This window comes from Ruditapes philippinarum, unplaced genomic scaffold, assembly GCF_026571515.1.
Source record: "Ruditapes philippinarum isolate M1 unplaced genomic scaffold, ASM2657151v2 ctg1462_1_1_1_1, whole genome shotgun sequence".
NCBI lineage: Eukaryota > Metazoa > Mollusca > Bivalvia > Venerida > Veneridae > Ruditapes > Ruditapes philippinarum.
In genome coordinates, this window is record NW_026865249.1 from 142,941 (window position 1) to 163,550 (window position 20,610).

The following is a 20,610-nucleotide window of genomic DNA, read 5'->3' on the forward strand; positions in this document are numbered from 1 at the left end:
GAGTCTGATAGTAATTTATCTCTCGCCGCTGATTCAGAAATCTATATGTGATAAGTAGTCGTTCACTTAAAGAGAAAGTTGCAATAACTGGTTTGTTATTTAGAAAAGCCGGCCAGGTGAACAGACAATCGAGAATTTACCGCCCCCCCCCGCCCCCCCCCCCCCAAAAAAAAAAAAATATAAATAAAATAAAAAAAATGTTGGAATCAGTGAAAAATCAGAACAAACAAACTTATAACGCAATACCCGTTATATAATATATACGTCTGTATTGTACAATCGGTTATAAATCCCTGAAGTGCAATCAGCTATACCGCCATTCGTTAAGACAGTAAGAAGATATAAGGTTATCAGTGCCATTTATCGGTGTCATTTATCAGTGAATGTATTGAACACAGACAATAAAACTTGGCACAATGATAAGTGCGCATATACCTACTTCTAACGTCCCAGTTACTGTTTAAAGTTTTGATTTACAACTACAATGCAAGTGTATATCTTGTAGCTAAATTGAAAACAAAATCTTTAAGTGTTTTTTGCAACACAATAAGGGTTATAACGAATGCAACACAATATGGGTTAACAAAGTTAAAGTTAAATCAAACGAGATTTACAGTTAGCGAGAACGCATTTGATATGTCAGAATCAAAAGTACACTGTAAGTGTAAGAAATATCCGATGTACAGAATCTCTGTTTAATCGATTACATAATGTGCTAAGAAAATTAGCCTAATTTGTATTTTTAAAGAAAGTTATACCGCTAACTATCAAACATAATGTCGTTGCTACGCCCGTATCAAGCTCGGTCGCTTAGCTCAATGTGGAGAGCATTGAATTTGTAATCCGGGGGTCGATGGTTAGATCCTTGGACAAAACTTAATTTCTCTATAACAGTTGATCTCAAACAATGAGCCACATGGCCATTTGTCTCTTACCGCTGATTAAGAAATCACGCGAGATATGTGTTACTGCACTGGCTAGTTATCCGGAAAAAAACGACTGGGCGGACAGGCTGTCGAGATATGACCAAACGTGCAAAGGTAGGACAAAACAAACATACAAATCAAAACGCTCGCAACTGATGATCATCATAAGGCTAACGGCGAGTCGGCGAGTCTGACGTTTGTTCAGATTTGACGTAAGTGTAACGTTATTCTGAAACGGATTGTAATCATATTGGAGTTATAGTTTAACTAAAAAAGATTTCCATGTTGACAGTATTGATTGGGACAACATATGTTTAATATACATTAACAGCAGCAGATGGAGTAAGTAGGTGATATCGCTACTATACAAAACGAGTCTTTAATATGTATGCCCCGGTGGCGCAATCGGTTAGCGCGCCGTACTTATAGACAGTACTATGATATGCGGAGGCTGTGAGTTCGAGCCTCACCCGGGGCACTTCTTTTAATTAACAAGAAATGCAACCGCAACAAGTTATATAATCAAAATAAGCAAGTGGTCTGAGTTTAAGTGTTGGCTAATAATAAAAAGACCAACGTTTAAGAATTAACTGATCTAATACGAAAGGTATTTAGGGCATTTTTTTTGTATAATAACCTTAGTGCTGAAGTTAGAATAAAGCAAATAGTTTGCTCTGTTCAAATTCCAAGACATGTGCGGGTAGAAGTCCTGTATGTTTTATTACATCTACGTGTATTATATTGATTTTGGCGGTATTTGGGTAAACATGGAGATTCCAGATATTATTATGCTTTTGTTTGCTGATGATGTTGCAATATTAGCAAATACTGTTGTTAAATTGCAAAGCTATGGTAATGTCGTAATGTGTGTAAATATAGGCAAGACAGAAATCGCACTATTCCTCAGATATTAGTCAAATAACATTACATCGTTCTATAAATTTACCGGTCTGTTTGACCCCTAAATTGTCGTGGTCCAAGTCGGCAATAATAAGTTTGCGTCAAAAGCGACAAACTGAATTAACTTTTACAGTTCACAATACTTTAAGGTGTTTGATTCAATAGTGAAACTTGAGATTTTGGTATTTAAAAACTCGTATATTAGTGAAAGAGTTTAGTATTACGGAAGCAGCACATGATTTTGTTGCGTTAGGTCAGACTCGGTATACTAGATTTAAGTTTGGGTTTGCATGGTGGTCTCAAGATGTATAGTTGGTGATGTTACCATGCTATTACTAAATTTAAACTTATGGGTATATAGTTCTCTCATGCAGAACAAGCAAGAGTTTAAATCATGTTAAATTTAGAGATCTAGTTGAAAATTTACTTCCTTTTTGTATCTACGGATTGCTTATTTACATGCTTGAGAAAAACAACTGGGTATCATAGAGAAGATAGACCCTGAACACGCTGTCTCCAGCAACCGATTACAAGCACGAAATAAAATTGTTATTGATACGCCAGTGTTCCACACCTTCGATATTGCATTTTGTGTTTCGAATGATTCCCGGAATCTCATGATTTTAGGACCTAACTATATAATTATACACAGTTGTTTAATAAACATTACAAATGGACCAGTTGTCATACAATATAGTAGTACAATTAAACTGATATGAAAATTACTTATCGAAATTCAATTGTTGACAATGTAAATCTAGGACAGGAAGTGTGTCAAGTGAGTCCTGATCGTTGACGAGTTTAAAATTCTCAAGTAGAGAATGATGTGTCCCCCAAACTTCTTGAGCCTAAGAGGAATGCACCGTTGATCGATGCATATTTCAAACAGGCTGTGCATTTTATCTATTGTATCCATTGCAGTTCCGGTAGACACCGTCCATTTCTGCGCCTTATACACATGTATATATTAACCAACCCCACTTTAATTATCTTAAATGGACTTTCTCATCTTTCAATCTGGACAAAGCAATTCATCATTTTTAGCGAAAATTTCAAAAATGTGCAGACTAAATAGCGAACAGTCCAGACCATTTTGGAGACGTCATGGAAGTGCTGGTTAATCTTCGTCTGCAAATGGTAGAATGAGTGAATTCGGTTCCCATCAGCAGACTAAAGGTATAAGCTGATTTGGCCGGTATAAACAGGGAGTTGAGTCTTACTTACTGGGCTCATAATACAAATAATCAGATTCGGAGTTTAACACAGATTGTCGATATAACAAGTAGTGGTTTAGAGGGATTGATGGAATACCGAAATACCGGTAGACGAGACAGTAAAAGGGATCATATGGTTATAGTGTCTGCAACACAACACCGGATCGTGGGTTCGAGCCGTGCTAGACTAACAACCATCATGAGAGACCAGGCCACGTATTCACAAAGAAAAGATCAAGATCAGGATCAAATGATCAAGTGCTTTGTAAGGACACATGCCTATTTTTGGATGCAATTCATGAAAAACAATTCAAAATACAAGAACAAACGGTTCAAAATATGGACCAGTTGTAGGATCAAGATCAAAAGATCAAGTGCATAGCTTGTTGAGTAACTATAACTCTGTTTTAAAACTTCATAAACCTTATATTTAAAGACAATTCTATGAAGTTAATATTAAAGAATAAACACTAGATCATTATTTTAGCTTTTAACTTCGATCCTGTTTTTGATTGATCCTGGTCCTTAAATCTTAGTAAACATGTGACCAATATTGGTAAGTTCTTACCGCAAGCGGACTCGAAGGTGTTTCAAACAAAGTCCATGCTTTCATAAAAATGTATCCGACTGAAATATGTATTTATAACCATTACTACGCTAAATATTTTAACTAGATTTGTCCATCTTTCAATATGAATAAAGTCATTTATCGTTTTATTTATTTATTGTGTGCGTGTGCACGTGTGCGTGTGTGTGAAAATGTCAAAGTATTTACTTACTGATTAGTGAACAATGCAGACCATGTCCAGACCGCTGCCACCAGAAGGCTGGGGGTAACACAAAAAATAAGTTGATTGTTTTTGCGACTGATAAAAAAAATCAGATTTGACCTATTTCCTATATAGCAATTAAGGTATTGGGTGGCGGTGTCAAGAACATCTTATCAGTTGCTATATATATATGTTTATCATTGTTTCAACAATAAGCAAATAATAGCACTAAGATTTAATTTTCTCTTTGCTCCAATTTGTTCAAACAAGATATGTAAACACTGAAAGAAAATTTGTTCCATTACTTGGTCTTGTTTAAATTTACAAGTTGTTTAATAAACAATCAATCTGGATAGTTCATATATTTTTACTCTCAAAAATCAAATCAGGACCCGATTATACCTACTTAAATACAAATAAATGTTCAATACCCGTGCTTGTGCCAAAAGGTTTTGAAATTTAAAACTTGTAATTTGGAAAATAAGACAAGAACTCTTACATAAGAATTTTTTTTTAATCTCAAAATTGCAGATTGGATCTCGTTAAGTGTGTAGTTTTATTAGAGGCGCATTATTTGTTTGTGATGATCTGATGTAAGTATAACGACATTGTTCATTTTTAAAGTAACTCCACTGAGGTTTTTTGACATCACTGGCCTGGAAATATTTTTCGAGATAAAATGTTCCATTTGACGAGAGTCTACAGTAGCAAAGTCTTAGATCAATCCCTCACTCTGTTGTCCCAATGGCTAGGGATAGTACAAATTATGATTTTCAATTTATTACTGAATACATTTTACATACATTCATATTTATATGCCACAGAAGATATATGGTATATATTATATGTATACAATTGTACCAGTGTAGCATATCATTAGCCCTAATTCTTCTGAATCTTAAATGAACGTCACAAACTTCCATATTGGACTGCACGCACGTGTAAGGCTGGCCTCTTTCTATACTTATTGCCAAGGATAATCACTTTTGATTTTCAGATAGGTTAGGAATAATAAGAAGCCCGAAGCCACTTTACTGCCTTTTTGTACATTTGTGCCACGTATTAAGGTGTTTAATCTGTGACGAAATTACTTGAGAAAATAACAATATGACGACAACTGCATACTCCATAAGAGGTCATCTTTAGCAATTACCGTCCATATACCCATGTACTCAAACTAAATTTTAATAGTTTTATTTTGCCATGTTGGGTATCTTTTAAGGTTTAAATTTCACTTCTCTACTTTGTTTACTATAGTTTATAATGAAAGTGAATAATTATTAATTAATTAAGCATTTTTCATATCTTATTGTTCATATTGAAATATACTTATACTTGTAAATATGTTTTACGGGTGAAAATGAAAGTTCTTTTCTTTTCTGTATTATTGCATATTTCATGAAAATGATCTCGAAACTTGGTGATAAACTGATAATGCGCCTCATTGTGATGTAATGGTCCTTAAGGATTTACATAACTAGACACGTATACATTATCAAATTGTACTTATGAAGTCCGGTTAGATAACAATGACGTCATGTTAACCGGATTTCTCTTATGGGTGATTATAACAATTATAACAATAATCATTGTCATCATAGTTTCCAACTCGAATGTCAGTGTTATTATGTGTTTGCATTGTCTTTCAAACAACATATCATTGAATAAATAATTTATCTACTTCGTTTATACTCTATGCATACCAGAAGCAAAATCTTAATTCTTTTCTTATAAATGAAATTATTCTCGTTTCTGATATAATAACTGCTTAGGTGTGTATCACCTTAAGATGTTTTAGTTTCACGTTATTTTCGTGACTATCTGGTATTTATAGACCTGTTTGTCCGCTCTTTTTCACTCGACACAAGTATTTTGGCAGTATTTACATGTAGATATTCATGTACATCCCACCCTCCCGTCCATACAATTAAGAAAATGTACAAATATATTTTATTTCTATTAATTGGTAAACTGGTAATATTATGACAACATTTCTTTTCAGTTTGTAACATCTTTATACTTTTTTCACGATATTTTATTAACATTAGTTTTAGTCTCGTTTCAGTGTCTTTTTGAATTCTACAGAAATGCTGCTTGGACAAGAATAAAATAAAAGAATTTGCTCGATTGAATTGTCGATAATTACCGCCAAATACAGAGTGTCATTCCTATGTTTGTCTTTGTTTTGTTATATTAGATTAGAGAATAATTAATTTACTCTCGATCAAAGGGAGAGAGAGTAACTCATGTACAATTGTGTCTTCAAAAAAAAAATACTGATAAAAAGAAGTGCCCCGGGTGAGGCTCGAACTCACAGCCTCCGCATATCATAGTACTGTCTATAAGTACGGCGCGCTAACCGATTGCGCCACCGGGGCATACATTCATTTGTCGATTGATAACACTTTCAATAGTATGTACTTAAACATGTATACATATAGTGTCGAAAACTTTATTTAAATAGAAGATAAAAATAAGTAATAAAGGGCAAGTTGTCTGTTTTTAATGAATAAATAAGACTGCAGAACCACCTGAGCTTTCCGACATTAAATCACAACAAAATATTAACTAATACTAATGAAAAACTGTATAGATACACTGCTAGACAAAATAAAACACGAGCATTGTTAAATGTGCAAGGAAATCCAAACCCAGACTTCACAGGCACAACTTCTGTACACATATATATTCACTGGGTAGAACAGAATCGATACAAAACATAGCCATATACATTTCCTTCATCACCTTCATTCTATCTGTCCTGTCTCGTGTCTGTAAAAGAAGATAATTATGTTCTTTACAGATTTTAAAATTCTCCCATGAACATCTACTAAATATGTGTTTTTAAACCATCTACTTAATCACAGTAACTGAGCGACACATTTTGCTAATTGATACATACAACAATATTTCGTTTCTATTAACATTTATAATAAACATATCAATAGCTCTTTATTAATACTTTACTGCATTTATGATTCTAAACTTACCATACCGCGGATAGAGGCGATGTGCACAACTCTTGAATTATCGTTACTAAGAAAAAGGATGTTAGATCGCAATTTTGTAAGACATCCAAATATATTAACTTTTAAGTCTATTATGAATTATGAATATACCTCATTGTAATGACTACAGACATTTTTGTTTATTTGTTAAGGAAATAATCACAAAAAATTTAAGAATAGATAGCATTTCTACATACATGTATTTGTTCATCATGTCCTTTGAAAATTCGTGTCTCTCTCCATTTTGTTAAGATGAATTGTATTATTATTATTTTCATGTGTATGCTACTGTATGTATATAATTATGCTATAGCTCATATTGCCATGTGTGTACATGCAATGAGTTCTGAAATAAACTTTGAAACTTTTGTTTTTACCACGCTACCACGCTATATCTTAACGGACTTGTCAATGTTTCCCAATCATGACAAAGCCACTAATTTTTCGGGAATTGTTCAAAATATATTCTGTTCTATTAGCGAACAAAGCTGACCAACTAATTTTCGTCTGCACCAGTCATATGGGTAGAATATGTTTCCATCAGCCGACTAAAGGTTAATTTGCAATGCTTAAAAGCTGCAGGTTTTTCCCCATTTTATATAATTCCCACGATTTAGCTTGTTGTTTTCAAGAGATAAAAAAGAAAAGAATGCAAATGAAAATAGTTGTGCATGTAATATCTGACCCACATTATACTACAACTATTTAACCAGCCCTTGTACCATTGTTTGCACAATTGGTTAATCCGCTGCGAATATTTTCTATACGTTTGCATATAAATGTAACTTTATGAGGCTTTAGACTTTAAGTATGGGAAGTTTTACTGATGCTTGTCATGCAATTGATGCAGCAGAGTCACACTAGAATATCTGTATCAACTTTGTGCAACACACATATTTTTGTTTGTTTTTGTTTCGAATGATGACACTGTTAAGGTCACGTGGCGACTTTATAGCTTTCCTAGTGGACTGTTCTGCTAATTAGTATTTATTTTAGCGGACATATTTATGAAGAATAACCGAAAATGAGATAGAACTTTTAAGAAATATTTCAATGATTGTGTAGCACACATGTACAACAATTAAATGTTACTTGTTATATTCCAACGGACCAGTTTCTTTTAATGACTAAATTCACAAGAAGAAGAGAAAAACGCAATTCTGAAGACTTACTTTGATTAAACATGCTGCAAAACCTGTATTTATTTATCAGTCAAAACAATTTGAATTATTCTTATAGGTAAAATGTTTTTTGTTTATAAATGTAGAAGTTTTATCATTTAGGTAATAATCATTGTACGTTGATCCTCTGAAGCAAATTGCCCCTTTAACATTGCCTTTTTAATATTGCCTCTTTAAAATTGCTTCTTTAATATTGCCTCTTTAATACTGCCTCTTTTAACATTTTCTTTTGACATTGCCTCTTAAACATTGCTTCTTTAACATTGCCTTTTTAATATTGCCTCATTAATACTGCCTCTTTAATATTACCTTCTTAACATTGCCTCCTTATTATTTCTCTGTAACATTGTCTTTTTAACATTGACTCTTTAACATTTTCTTTAACATTGCCCTTTTAAAATTGCCGTTTTAACATTGTCTCTTAACATTGCGCTTTAACATTTCCTCTTTAAATTCTCTTTGATTTTGCCTTTTTAATATTACTTCTTTAACATTCTCTTTAATTATTGCCACTTTAACATTCTCATTCTCTTTGACATTGGCTGTTTAACATAATCTTTAACATTGCCTCTTTATTATTATCTTCAACATTGCCTTTTTAACACTGTCGTTGCCGCTTTAATATTGTCCTCTTAAACAATGCTTGTTCAACAATTTTTTAGACATTGCCTCTAAAATAATATTGCCTTTTGACATGATCTTTAATATTGCCTCTTCAACATTCTCCTTAAAAATCGCCACTTTAACATTCTCTGTAATATTGTCCCTTCAAAATTCTCTTTAACATTCTCTTTAACTTTGACTCTTAACATTTTACCCCATGAGCATATTGCGAAAAATGGCCGTTTTCAATGAAAAGCCTCCTGTAACAAGTTCAAACTGCTATGAAACTATTAAAAATGCTTCAATACTGATGAAACTTGGCACAAATGTTGACTACACCATAGCCTCTGTAACAGCATGCTCAATCGTAAATTTCCTGTTACCATGGCAACGGGGGGACGTCTCAAAATTGCCCAAAATAAACTATTTTGCATTGTTTTTTTTCCCATCAAAACTGATTTCAAAGTGCTGCAACTTCTCAATGAATTGAGATAGAGGAAAAGGCTTTTCAGCGTCGGTTACTTGTTACCCTAAGATCGACCTGAGGCCATTTTTAGCCTGTCACATGTCCAAAATTTTCTTGGCGATGAGGGGGACTCCGCCCCCCTTCAAACCTCTCAAACAGAAGGGGGCACATTCCCCTTCTGGCAACCCCCTGATGTATTATTTGGATGAGGACGGCGCCGAAAAAGTGGTCACTTTTTTAAACGACATTTCTCAAACGAAAACCAGTGTTTGGGGCCTAAATAGGGCATTTTTTGAGGCATCAAGGGGGGGGGGGGGCAAAAAGCCGTCGAAAACACGCTTATATGAGGGAAAAGGTTAAACAATTTCTTCTGACTAACAATGTACTTCATCGATCAGGCCAAAACATAAATAAATAAGAAGTAAACAGATATGAGAAAAAACAGTCAGTTCATGACAATTTTGACAAAGTTTGAAAGCACATGTCAGATTAACTACATCACACATGTTAATACAGTTTATATTTCTAATGTTTGAGCACTAATGGACTAAATAAATTTTAAGCATTGCGAATTAAAAAAGAAGAAAACAAACACATTTGTAGACAAGACAATTATGAACAGAATAATCTTTTAATCTTTTAAACGTTTTAAGAATAATACACTTAACCATTGACCTAGATCAAGCAGTTTTGGTAAAGTAAGGGGAATTTGTTAAACCTACCAATATTAAAATGACATTGTGCCCATCTAAGGGTATTTAATAAAAAAAAGTTTACATTTTGACATAATTCCTTTAATTTTTTATAATTTGTTTTGCATGACTGCATGACTGATATATAAGTCAAATTGCCCAAAGAAATTTCTGTAAATATTAAGATCTATCAGAAGTTGCAATCACAGTTCAATTTATAAAAAGAGTGGGGCAGTTTTTTTATATTTTAGGCAGATATATATTTTACCTAAACATTTTCCAATCAACTGTATGTCAATCACCATAATGATTATAAAAGTCAATCGTTTAAAATAAACAGTCAATTCAGCTCAATTTGACAAAGAAAAAATGAGCATAATGCCACTTGTTATATAAATTATTTTTTCCTTTGCCAAATATATCTTTTGAAGTTCTCTAAAGAGCACCAGTAACCAATGATGCACGAAAACATATTTGATTAGTTAGACTTTCAATATTATCTCAGCCAACCAACCATCAAGTCAATCTATATAATTATGCAGTTTAAGTACGTTCACTTCAAAGACCTGAAATATCTATAAAAAATGTGAAGTTTATGTAATTCAAGTCACGCAATGAAAGTAAAACGCAGGAAGAAAATCGAATGCAGCTTTTTAAGTGGACAAATAAATAATCATTTGGAAAACTTGAATATGATTTTTCAATTTCAGAACATTTTCGAAGTCAAAATGGAAACTTGTGATGTGATATGCAGAAATTATATTTACATTTAAAGTGTCTTTAACCACTTGTATATTATTTAAAAGTATTTGCCTTTGACCGATATGGTGGCAGTTTGTTTGTTTGTTTTATTGGGTATTACGTCACACGGACACATTATAGGTCATGGCGACGTTCCAGCTGTACTGGTGGAGGAAGACCTTAGATGCCCTTCCATGCATTATTTCAGGCTCGAACGGGCACCTGAGTAGAACCACCGTCGTTCCGTGAGCAAGTTGGATAGCTTCCTCACATTAAAGAAGCCAAAGTCCTTGTCGGGATTGGGTATGATGACAGAGGTGTAGGTATAGATAGGATCGCACTGTTGTACGAACTCAGCATAAATAAGCTTATTTAAGTTTATACAAATTTATTTTAGTTCATTTGTTTTTGAAGCTTATTGAAACACTCAATATGGTTAAAGATGGTGAAGCATTTTACATGGACTTGTTAAAGTTGACAGCCTAGCAGCCTGAGGTTGGTAGTCTAGCAGCCTGACGTTGACAGTCTAGCAGACCGAAGTTGACAGTCTAGCAGACTGAAGTTGACAGTCTAGCAGAATGAAGTTGACAGCCTAGCATTCTGAAGTTGACAGCCTAGCAGACTGAAGTTGACAGTCTAGCAGACTGAAGTTGACAGTCTAGCAGCCTGAAGTTGGTAGTCTAGCAGTCTGAGGTTGGCATCCTATCAGCCTGACGTTGACAGCCCAGCAGACTGAAGTTGACAGCATAGCAGCCTGAAGTCTGCAACCTAGCAGACTGAAGTTGACAGCCTAGCAGCCTGAAGTCGGCAACCTAACAGCCTGAAGTTGACAGCCTAGCAGCCTGAAGTTGACAGCCTAGTAGACTGAAGTTGACAGCCTAGCAGACTGAAGTTGACAGCCTAGCAGGGTGTAGTCGGCAACCTAGCAGACTGAAGTTGACAGCCTAACAAACTGAAGCTGACAGCCTACCCTGCAGCCTCAGCCTGAAGTTGACAACCTAGCAGCCTGAGGCCTAGCAGAGTAACCTAACAACCTGAGCTAGGCAGCCTAGCAGCCTGAAGTTGACAGCCTAGTAGACTGAAGTCGGCAACCTAACAACTTGAGTTTGAGCAGCCTAGCAGCCGGAAGTCGACAGCCTTGCAGACTGAAGTTGGCAACCTGACAGCCTGAAGTTGACAGACTATCAGCCTGAAGTTGACAACCTAGCAGACTGAAGTTGACAACCTAGCAGACTGAATTTGCCAACCTAGCAGCCTGAAGTGGACAGCCCAACAGACTGAAGTTGACAGCCCAGCAGAGTGAAGTTGGCAACATAGCAGACTGAAGTTAACAGCCTAGCAGACTGAAGTTGACAGCCTAGTAGCCTGAAGTTGGCAGCCTAGCAGACTGAAGTTGACAGCCCAGCAGACTGAAGTTGGCAACCTAGCAGCCTGAAGTTGACAACCTAGCAGACTGAAGTTGACAGCCTAGCACACTGAAGTTGGCAACCTAACAACCTGAAGATGACAGCCTAGCAAACTGAAGTTGATAGCCTAACAGCCTGAAGTTGACAGCTTAAACAACCTGAGTTTAGCAATCTAGCAGTCCGATGTTGACAGCCTAGCAAACTGAAGTTGGCAATTTTACAGCTTGAAGTTGACAGCCTAACAGCCTGAAGTTGACAGCCTAGCAGACTGAAGTTGGCAACCTAACAGCCTGAAGTTGACAGCCTAGCAGACTGGTGTTGGCAACCTAACACCCCGAAGTTGACAGCCTATCAACCTGAAGTTGACAGCTTAACAGCCTGAGCTTGGCTACCTAGCAGTCTAATGTTGACAGCCTATCAGACTGAAATTGGTTACCTTACAGCTTGAAGTTGACAGCTTAACAGCCTGAAGTTGACAGCCTAGCAGACTGATGTTGGCAGCCTAACAGTCTGAAGTTAGCATTGCCTCTTTAATATTCCCTTTGATATTACCTTGTTAACATGATCTTTAATGTTGTCTCTTTAACATTCTCTTTAATATTGGCTCTTTAACATTCAATTTAAATCGGTCGGAAATGCATAATAACTTCATAATAAGCACTTCCTTAGATCATTACACGAATATTTTCAATATCATGATCTTTATATTTCAGGATGCTGATATTTAAAGTACACGACAGCAAATGTAATTTCTTTGCTATGATTATTACCTTTACATCTTTACATACAGTTTCTTTATATTCGAAACTGTTTCTACGTATATTAATAAATATCCAGTCCTATTTAACTATTTAGAAAATGTATGTTATCACACAAAATCACACGCACGCACACAAAAATATAGTAGTCTAAATAGATAAAAACTGACTGATAACACATTATAATAATTTCCTTTTAAAACGTATCTGGTAAAGTAATGGCAAAACTCTCGGATTTCTCTAAGATGTGCTTATTATATTCTTATTCTTTTGTAACATAATTAGTGTAACTTTATCATGTCTACTGGTATGATAACAGTCTATTTAAGTCTAAAGATATGACATGCCATTTTTGTTTCTGTTTAGGTTTTGCGTTCATTGCAATACTCATGTGAATTGTTTATTATTATTTTTGTAGATATCTTGACGGTATCAGTCTGCACGCAGGCTGGTGCAGCTTAAAGTTCGGGTTCAGTCTTAATCAAGATCTACAAACAATGTGGTTTAATGAGATAATGTCATTTTATATGTTCTGTAAACAATGGAAGATGATAGGACGATATCACCATTATGCTTGATACAGTTTTACATTTTTTTAAACAATTGCTTTTTATCTATTTTTTTAAACAAACTCTATATAATCTGAATAATCTAACCTTGACTCATTTGTTTATCTTGAATACTTTTTAAAAAAAATTACAGAAATTGCAGTTAACCTAAAATATGGTAATGATTCTTGCCTGTACTCAACAAGCAATCCACACGCTGCTGCATACAATACTTATTGTGTCATAATTTGACGAAAAACACTTGTTGACAGAGAAATTTAACGATAATAGACATGTTTTTAAGTAAAAGAAGTGCCCCGGGTGAGGCTCGAACTCACAGCCTCCGCATATCATAGTACTGTCTATAAGTACGGCGCGCTAACCGATTGCGCCACCGGGGCTTACATAATAACTTAAAGATGTATATATCTTTTGTATATTTCAACTGCAGATGTTTATATTTACGTGCAGGTGAATATATGTTATAAATTTAACTGCTCACGTGCAGATATGCATATGTCGTATTATATGTCCTCACGTGCAGATGTATATGTGTGGTATATGTCCTCCGTGCAGTGTTAAATATGTTGTATATTCAACAGCTCATGTGTAGATGTATATCTGTCGTATATGTCCTCACGTGCAGATGTAAATCTGTCGTATATGTCGTATATCTGTCGTATATGTCCTCACGTGTAGATGTATTTCTGTCGTATATTTCCTCACGTGTAGATGTATATCTGTCGTATATGTCCTCACGTGTATTTGTATATCTGTCGTATATGTCCTTACGTGTAGATGTATATATGTCGTATATGTCCTCACGTGTAGATGTATATATGTCGTATATGTCCTCACGTGTAGATGTATATCTGTCGTATATGTCCTCACGTGTAGATGTATATCTGTCGTATATGTCCTCACGTGTAGATGTATATCTGTCGTATATGTCCTCACGTGTAGATGTATATATGTCGTATATGTCCTCACGTGCAGATGTTTATCTGTCGTATATGTCCTCACGTGCAGATGTATATATGTCCCCACGTGTAGTGTAATATATGTTGTATATCCAACTACTCACGTGCAGCTGAATATATGTATATATCCAACTGCTCATGTACAAGTGAATATATGTTGTATTTTCTAATGCTCACGTGCAAATCTATATTAAAACTTCTGACATCCTGTAGTATATACTTTGCATATTTCAACTGCCCACGTGCACGTGTATGTATGTCTGTATGTAACTAAGTATGGATGGATGGATGGATGGATGTATGTATGTATGTATGTATGTATGTATGTATGTATGTATGTATGTATGTATGTATGTATGTATGTCTGTATGTATGTATCTTATACATTTCAACTACTCTCATATTGAACCTCGATTATTTCCAGTTTCCTTTTATAAAATTTGACTTGATCTAAACATAAAATGTGCAGTCACATTGACGGAAAATACTGGGACACTTAGAACAGTAACACAATGTGTAGTTCTGAAAGATGATATGTACATATGGAACTTGTATAAAACTTTACGATATAAAAATTATCTCCATAACATTATTGTAGTCAATTTATCCATTGTGTTTATTTGGGGATTTTTGGTGTTGTTTGATCTATTTTGCAGTTTGTTTCCACGGAGTAAATCTGATTCATTCATTTATAAAATAATGAACGAACGAACGTATAAAATAATTAAAACAAATTATTAAAAATAAATAAATAAGTAAATCCTCGAAGCCTTGGCAGGTATCAAGTATACAAGTACCGTAGAAAATAAATGAACGTTATGCCGACTATTGTGTACCTAAACGTGAACGTTTTGTGGTGGAGGTTCAGTCTTTGTGCATATGATTATCGCACACCTCTCGCCTGAACGACGTGAATTTAAATGAGCCGTGTCATGACAAAACCAACATAGTGGGTTTGTGACCAGCATGGATCCAGACCAGCCTGCGCATCCGCGCAGTCTGATCAGGATCCATGCTGTTCGCTTACAAACCCTATAACAAGCAGAGAAACTGATAGCGAACAGCATGGATCCTGATCAGACTGCGCGGATGTGCAGGCTGGTCTGGATCCATGCTGGTCGCAAACGCACTATGTTGGTTTTGTCGTGACGCGGCTCAAATGTCAGAGATTCTTGCAAAACACGTCATCCGACTGCTCTCATCGGGATAATGCCACCAGCCATGCAGTATGAGATACATTGAATTTCCTTATGACGGAATGATATTGCATTGATAAATGATTGGCCAGTTAAAAGTTCATAACTGAATCTCATCGAACGCATGTGGAACAGCGAGTTAGACCTAATACAGTCCTTAATCCAGGAGAGGAAGGCAGAAATCAACATGCTTGTCTGTTCTATACCAAACGATTTCAGTTATGTACTCCATGCTTAAGGTGGCCATATCCCTTATTCCCTGCGGGCTCATAGAGTTCCATGAACGTAGATCAATAGGATTTCATACACAAATTTACATTGAAATACTCTTGGAATAAAGTATATATAGCTCAACCCGTCTTGTCATATTTACATATATCTGCAGTGAAGGATTCTATTTTTGTTCAGTATACTATGGAATGGCCTATACCTTTTTAAAACCCAAGGTTTTGAGAAACAGAACTATTAATTAACTTTTCAATATCAGGTACGTTTTGACTACAAATTAAAGGTTAATTTAAAGTTCACCACGACATTATAAACATAAAAGAAAACTCGGCTATTATGAGATTGGAAAAATTTGATTGGCTCTAATATGAATCTGCTTTTTTTTTTAAAAAAATCGCCATTTTGAATTGCTGCAAGGTAGGTTTTCGATACATTTCTAAAACAAGAATGTCATTTGCAATACCTCACAACAACGGAATTTCACATTAGTTATTTTTGTTCACTAAGTACAACTTTTTTTTAGATAAGTTAATAAATAATATTGTCAATAATTCTGTTCTTAACATGAATTGTTTCCTTATTTGAAAAAACATCAACAACAAAAGTAATTTTGTTTGTCATACCACATATACATTTAAATATCAAAATAAAAGTTACATTAACAGTCGATCGAGCTTTAAGATAATGTTGTTTATTTCAAAACATTATTTCATTTTTATTTGTCTAATTAAGTTTGTATGCATATCAATTAGGGATTCAAAACAAGGACATGATTTTTTGCTGAGATACAAATGTAAAAGATTGCTAGAAAAACAACGTGTTTTGCATATATAACATTGATAACGAGGGTAAGAACTTTTCATGAAATTGCATCTCCACGTCGATCTTCTCCTGAAAATCAGTTAAAAAATTAAATTTTATTTGATACAAGCCTGGTTTTATAAGTAATTATTAACGTATTGTATTTCAGTAAAGAATTTTGAAAAGTTTATTAAGGGATTTATCTATGTAAACATACAACAAATAAATAGCTACCAACAGTATACTCATTCTGGTAAGACTACACGGATGTGCAGGCCTAACTTGGCTTAAAGGGGGGGGGGGGGGGGGGGTGCAAAGTAAATAGGAAGAAGCTAATGTGTCAAAATTGAAAGTTCAACAAAAATGTTCACTCCGTTTTCGTTTAGAATATAATCTCAAGTTTGTTTAACACTTACATTTATGATAGGAATGATCATCAGGACTCTCCACAGTGTTGCGGCATCAGTTGAAGTTAGTGAATCTCACCCAAAGCCTAAACGGTGTGGCACGCCTTCATTCTCATAACATTACATTCATTCATTGAAAAATAACATAACATAACATAACATATAATAACACAACACAACACAACACAACACAACAATAGAGTCGATCTGAGTATTCAACCCTATCACTTACTAATGGCATCAAGCAACCCGTACAATTATAAGACTTTATTACAATTAGTTCTTTGTCTGGACGACTTTATACATTAAACAATAAATTTACTTTTAAGTTCAACAATTCAATTCAATTAAATATACTTAAATGGGAATCGTAGAACCTTGGAATATATATATTTTTTTACTATTTTAATTCAAACGTTTACAATTAGATGTGCAGTTAATGTAAACCATAGATGATGACAACAACAACAAGTTATGCTTTGACAAAACAACGTCTAAACAAAGTTTTTTTGTTTTTTTTAAATATATATATTTGATGTAGTATATTAAAGTCAAGGTTACATTCAGTTTTACTATATTTAAAGTATTTATCTCAAAACTAAAACAGTCGGTGATAGGTTATACTGATTTTAATCGTACTTGGAAAAAACGTACACAATATCCGTGTTGTCGAAATATTGATGTAATAGCTAACATCACTCTTTACAAAATGTTTACAAATAAGATGTAAGCATACTTGGTGACGGGAAAATTTTAAAAACCCATGATGAAGTGAACAAATTGGGGTTTCTGAAATGACAAAATTTTCGTATATGAATAAAAGTTTTTATAAAACGACATGATGATTTAAAATATAATATAAAGTATCATATTTTTTACATATTTCTATTACCATTTATTTATTGGGCTTGTCTTGCTTATGTTTGAACAGTCCACTGCTTATGTAAGGGATTGCAAGGGTATACGAATTGCACTACGCTCCGAAAGATACAAAATTTTGTTAGATAGGACGGACATATATACTAGAGTAAAACTAAAATAAGAGTAAACGGGCGTATATACTAGCTACGATTTAGAGTAACGGGACGTATATACTGGCTACAATTGAAAAATCAAAGATTTAGAGCAAACGGACGTACATTTGGGTTACGATATAGAGTAAACGGACGTACATACAAGCAACGATTTAGAGTGAACGGACGTACATACAAGCAAAGATTTAGCGTGAACGGACGTACATACAAGCAACGATTTAGAGTGAACGGACGTACATACAAGTAACGATTTAGAGTGGCCAGACGTACACACAAGCAACGATTTAGAGTGAACGGACGCACATACTAGCAACGATTAAGAGTGAATTGACGTACATACTAGCTACAATTTAGAGTGAACTGGCTCACATACTGGCTACGATTTAGAGTTAACGGACGAACATATATACTCGCAACGATTTAGAGTGAACGGAAATACATAATGGCTACGATTTAGAGTGAACAGTAGTACATACTAGCTACGATTTAGAGTGAACGGACGCACATACTGGCTACGATTAAGAGTTAACGGACGTACATACTAGCAACAGTTTAGAGTGAACGGACGAACATACTGGCTACGATTTTGAGTAAACGGACGGACATACCAGCAACGATATAGAGTGAACGGACATACATACTGGCTACGATTGAGAGTGAACGGACGTACATATTAGCAACGATTTTGTGTGAACGTACGCACATATTGGCTACGACTTAGAGTAAACGGACGTACATACTAGCAACGATTTAGAGTGAACTGACGTACATACAAGCTACAATTAAGAGTGAACGGACGCACATAATGGCTACGATTTAGAGTTAACGGACGCACATACTGGCTACGATTAAGAGTGAACGGACGTACATACTGGCTCCGATTTAGAGTAAAAACGGACGTACATACTAGCAACGATTTAGAGTGAACAGGCGTACATGCTGGCTACGATTTACAGAAAACGGACGTACATACCGGCTACGATTTGGAGTTAACGGACGTACATACAAGCAACGATTAAGAGTGAACGGACGTACATACTTGCTACGATTAAGAGTGAGCGGACGTACATACTGGCTACGATTTAGAGTAAACAAACGGATGTATATACTGGCTACGAGTGAAAAATCAAAGATTTAGAGCAAACGGACGTACATACTGGCTAAGATTTAGACAGAACGGACGTTCATACTGTCTACGATTTAAAGTGAACGGGCGTACATACAGCTACGATTAAGAGAGAACGCATGTACATACTAGCTACGATTTAGAGTGAACGGACGTACATACTGGCAACGATTTAGAGTAAACGGACGTAAATACTAGCTACGATTAAGAGTAAACGGACGTACATACTTGTTACGATTTAGAGCAAACGGACGTACAAACTGGTTACGATTGAGAGAGCACGGACGTCCAACTAGCTACGATTAAGAGAGAACAGATTTACATACTGGCTACGATTTCGACTAAACTGACGTACAAACTAGCTACGATTTAGAGTGAACGGGTGTACATAATAGCTACGATTTAGAGTGAACGGACGTACATACATACTAGCTACAAGTGAGAGAGAACTGACGTACATACTAGCTACGATAAAGAGTGAACGGGCGTACATACTAGATACGATTTAGAGTGAACGGACGTACATACTAGCTACGATTTAGAGTGAACTGGCGTACATACTAGCTATAATTTAGAGTGAACGGACGTACATGCTAGCTACGATGTAGAGAGAACGGACGTACATACAAGCTACGATTTAGAGTGAACGGGCGTACATACTAGCTACGATTTATAGCAAATGGACGTACATACTTGCTACGATTTAGAGTAAACGGACGTACAAATACTGGCTACGATTTTGAGCAAACGGACCTGCATACTGGTTACGATTTACACTTAACGGACGTACATACTGGCTACGTTTTAGTGTGGACGGACGTACATAATGGCTACGATTTAGTGCAAGCGGACGTACATACTGGCTACGATTTAGAATGAACGGGACTTACATACTGGCTACGATTAGTAAGAGGAGAAGAGTTTAGGATACCAAATACATGAAATGTTAATCACACTGCGTGTTTGCCATATGACGATTAGAATGATGCAACGTTTTTGACTTCTTCCATTTTTCCCCAATAAACTATTGTATATGAATTATATTTCATGCCATTATTGTAGCTGCTTAATCTAGACCTATAATAAGATGTTATTAAAGTTTTATCTATGCATGTGATAAAGAAATTTGTAGCGCCCATCAGTGTGTCACTGGGAAATGCCCCTTTTTTCCTGGCGGCCTGAATTTTAACTAAACCTCTTCAAGGTTTTTGTCAATTCCGCAAATAGTAATAATGATAGTATGTGAATATAGATATTTAATTTGTTATCAAAAAATCATGATTAATTTATTATTATTATTAGCATCTCCTCTTTTTTTAAACTCATTTTCTCGATCAAGTGGCACTCAGTCAAGATCTGGTGCTAAGGTGAAGTTATAACACGAATCATGACGAAAATATGCACGAGGTTCAGTAAACTTTCATTAAATTCACAAAGTTTCACTTCCTTTTGGTATAAAACACACGATATCGCATAAAAATATCGTCGTGTGATAATAAAATAGATGGTCCCACTATAATGATACATTCTTAAACTACTTTCACTTTTTATCACCAGGTTTACATGTTCTTTATTACGTTCATCATGAAAAACGCCCAAGTTTTCTCTTGTAGTGTCAATAATTT

At 35.1% G+C, this 20,610-nt stretch overlaps 3 non-coding genes across 3 annotated transcripts; 1 reads left to right on the forward strand and 2 right to left on the reverse strand.

Moving 5' to 3' along the window:
• Positions 1 to 1,316: 1,316 nt before the first annotated feature.
• On the forward strand, positions 1,317 to 1,404 carry Trnai-uau (transfer RNA isoleucine (anticodon UAU)). Its single transcript is given in 2 exon segments — positions 1,317 to 1,354; positions 1,369 to 1,404. It is a non-coding gene; the product is annotated as a tRNA-Ile (tRNA).
• A 4,696-nt stretch (positions 1,405 to 6,100) lies between these two features.
• On the reverse strand, positions 6,101 to 6,188 carry Trnai-uau (transfer RNA isoleucine (anticodon UAU)). Its single transcript is given in 2 exon segments — positions 6,101 to 6,136; positions 6,151 to 6,188. It is a non-coding gene; the product is annotated as a tRNA-Ile (tRNA).
• A 7,338-nt stretch (positions 6,189 to 13,526) lies between these two features.
• On the reverse strand, positions 13,527 to 13,614 carry Trnai-uau (transfer RNA isoleucine (anticodon UAU)). The gene is given in 2 exon segments: positions 13,527 to 13,562; positions 13,577 to 13,614. It is a non-coding gene; the product is annotated as a tRNA-Ile (tRNA).
• Positions 13,615 to 20,610: the final 6,996 nt, after the last annotated feature.